Source organism: Halyomorpha halys, unplaced genomic scaffold (assembly GCF_000696795.3).
Source record: "Halyomorpha halys isolate HHAL.00 unplaced genomic scaffold, Hhal_1.1 Scaffold1017.1, whole genome shotgun sequence".
Taxonomy (NCBI): domain Eukaryota; kingdom Metazoa; phylum Arthropoda; class Insecta; order Hemiptera; family Pentatomidae; genus Halyomorpha; species Halyomorpha halys.
In genome coordinates this window covers 202,396-206,212 of record NW_027107632.1, presented here as the reverse complement: position 1 = coordinate 206,212, position 3,817 = coordinate 202,396, and positions in this window count along the sequence as shown.

Sequence of the window (3,817 nt, the reverse complement as noted above, 5' to 3'; positions counted from 1 at the left end):
AATAGGCTAGGGATAGGTTTTGTGATTGGAGAAGCTTTTAATTGTATAAAAATGCTTTCGGATAACAGTCGTTTGTCGTGGTTAGAGACAGAGGCTAGTATGGAGGTATTGTCAAAATCAAAAGATTGTTTGAGTGTTAAGCTGTGTTCGGACAATTTTGAAGCCGTGAAGTTACGGGAGGAGACGGAATATTTGTACTGGGTTATGCGGTCTATTTTGATTGGCCAATGTAGGATGCATTAAAATTAGAAGTGGAACAGAGGATACGGCACACAACATGGAAATGTTATCGAGGAGGAATAGGATCTTTAAGATCGGTGTAGATAAAAGACAGGTTGTTATGAGCTTTGAAGACTAGGCGGAGGTTAGGGATGATGGAACGTAGTTGTTTATGAATGTTATCTGAAAGAAAGGGGAAATAAGGTAATGATCTATATAGGGGATGGAAAAATATTGTAGAGAATTTTGTGTAGAAGAGATACGGTTTTTATAATTGTAAATGTGTTTGTCGATGATTTTAGGAGGAAGTTGTTGTTTAAGAGAATTTGTTTAATGCGGAGATAATATCATGAAATTGAGAATCAGAGAGAGAAAAACAACAATGAATAAGATTTTTGGCTATGTTTAGTTTTTGATAGAAAGGATGTTGGGAGTAATAATTTAAAAGTCTTCCTGAGTAAGTTGGTTTTGTATACCAATCGGTGGATATAGTGTTATTGGTGTTTATTATGATGAGGAGGTCAAGAAATGGTAGCGAATTGTTAGTTTCTGCTTCAACTGTAAAACGTATCGTAGAAATTGAAAGCAAATAAGAGATCGGTGATTTCATTAGGATTCAGTATTAAGAGAAGGTCGTCAACATATTTTTTAATAACAATGAGTCTTTAGAGAGCTATGGGGTAACGGAGTTGAGTAAATCGTTAAGTCCGATATTAGAGGGGGCTAGAGGATTACCCATAGCCAAGCCTGAAATTTGTTTGAAAAATTGACCCTGGAATGTGAGGTAGCCGGATTCACAAATAAGTTGGAAAATACAATTAAATTACAATACAATATGGTGGCTGACAAAGTTAACTTGCCAACGGGAAGCGGCAGTGAGATTTTAGAGATAAGGGCATAGCCAGTATTTGTCAAGGTAAGACATAATTCCAAACTCCGTATTTAAGTGCGCGTTGGGAGAGAGGGAGTGACTGGTTGAGTACAAATGACACTAGTGTATGGTTCTTAGTCTCACCCTGTGGAAGCTGGTGTTCGATAAGTTGTTGGGGGAACGTAAAGATAGAGGCTTCCTGCCAAGGCCTGTGTCAATGACCTGGCAGTCATCGTCGGAGAGAATAGCAGAGCCAGATTAAAGAACGAAGCAGTTTCGTTGGAGATTGGTGCGTCAGAAGAAAGTTGAATATGACCGCAGGCAAGACTTCGGCCATACTCCTAAGAGGCTTCACGAACAGGACTCACCCTATCAAGCTAGGCATATAAGGAGAGAAGTAAGACGAAGGTAAGGAGGCGACAGACCTCGGTGTGTGGACAAGGAGAGGCTTCGAAGCCACCGCTCAACTGCTGTACCTGCGGGATAGGGTTAATCCGTCAATGTTTGAGCTGAATAGAGGGTGTTTAATGGGGCCACAGGTACCCCGCTACGATGACTATTTATAAAGTTGTTGTTCTTGGGTATCCTGAGGTATTCATCCCCTCCGTGGAGTCGAACTCTCACACAGGAGCAGAGGACAGGTCTCTATACAAAGACCTGGCTCTGCTTAGGGTCACGAAGAGGACAGTATCGCATGAGACGGCGCAGGTGCTGGCCTTGTCAGAATGTCGCCACTTTGAGGAAATTCATCCCTACCATCTCCTCGACACTAAGAGCAGTATGGGTCATCTCTGATTATAGGGTCTCACACCCCTGACAGGACACAGATGGTTCTGGGGATAGCTGCAAAGCTTCGGGAAGAACATCGGCCTCCGGTGCGTGCTGGAGGAGGCACAATGACGGAAGCGGACCATGATTGCTGGACATACCGAACGGATGTAGTTGAACAACGCGTAGCCCTATCTTCAACTGCGTACTGGGTTGTACCACAGTGAAAATAATAATTATTCCCCCAAAATTAAATGGTATCAACCAAATCATATTGTAAATATTGTAAGTAATTGTAAATAAATAAAGATTATTACCAGCAATGACGTGCGCATTCCGAACGCACTTCCCCACTGCTACCGAACCCCGTAACAGATATACTAAAGAAGGCCATTGGCAAAATGTTCTCACATTGTGGCTCCTATGGTAGCTGAGGCTATAAGAGACCCAGATCTTCTCTAATGTGCTGTTTTGGAATTGTTGTAGTGATTTCAGGGCTGTTAGGTATAGGAAATGTAGTATAGGTGCAGCGTGTTGAAGTGATGGTCGTAGTATTACTTTGCAAATGAGTAGCTTGAGTTTGAGTGACTGCCCTGATGTATAGATGAAGTGTTTGAGTTGGTATGATGTAGCCTTGACAATGTGTATTCTGTTTTGTATGTATGCTGTGAATGAGAAGCGTGATTCCAGTTTCATACCGAGGTATGTGAGATGTCTCTAGGTTTGTATAGTCTGTTCGTTAAGTTTTGATGCTCTGCTAGGAGTTTTCTTGTATGAGAATGTGATGGCGTCAGTTTTTTGTGGGTTGATGTGTATGTTTAGGTCTCGCATTTTGTTAGTGATGAGCTGCTGCTGCGACCTGGTCCATGTCCTAGTCTGCATTCATGCTTATGGTTATGTCATCAGCATGAACATCGTCAATTTTCATCCCGACTATGTGGGCAGTATATTTGTTGAATAAAACTGGCGCAAGGACCGAACCCTGGGGGACGCGACGAGTTTGGAGGAAGGGTGGAAAATTCAGTTTTGACGCGGACTGAGAAGGTCCGGTCACTGATATAGGATCCAACAATGGGCTGCGTCGACCAGTTGGTCCGGGAATTGGAGAAGCCTGAGTTTTTGAATAGTGTGGAGTGGGACACAGAATCAAATGCCTGTGTACAGTCTAGTGAAATCATGGCTATGGCAATGTTCCTGTTTAGATTGTTTGCTGCATCGCTTTGAAGCTTGGCTACATTGTGTTAGCAACTCACCCAACGCAAGAATCCAGTTTGCTTCGGGGGATGACGTCATGTGTGTCACAGTGTTTACGGATGTGGACGAGGGCTAACTTCTCATATATTTTTGAAATGTGGTTGAGGAGGCTGATGGTTCGGTAGTCTACCGAATCCGCTCCTCGTTTTCTGGGCTTAAGGAGTGGAACAACGATAGCATGTTTCCACTCCGCAGGGAAGTATCTGAGGGGAGAGCAGGAGTTGTGTATTTTGAGGAGAAACATTTGGGATTTTCTGGGGAGCTGTTCGAGTAGAATATACGGGATGTTGTTTTTCCCTGTGGATTTATTTTCCTTTGCTTACCTCAGATTTGCAGTCAGGTCTTTATAGGTTGAAAAGAAGGTGTTCTGTAAGTTTTCGGTCTGGGGTTGGTGGTGGTATACAGATTCAGTACGTGTGCTGTCACGTTGTAGGTAGAGATGCGACATCGATAAAAAAACATCGATGTTTTTCAACATCGATATTTTTTTTAACCATTTCAGTACTATAAAGACTGTTCTAAAGACTACCCATGCTGGGGCCAGAAGTGCTTTTTTAATCAACCAATAGTACATGAACTCTAAAAAACATCAATGTTTTAAAATATCGTTGCTTACAATACATTACCCAAAATACATCGAAGTTTTTGAACAACTATTTCAGAAACATGAGGTCTGTTCCAACGATCACGCATTCTACGGCCTGT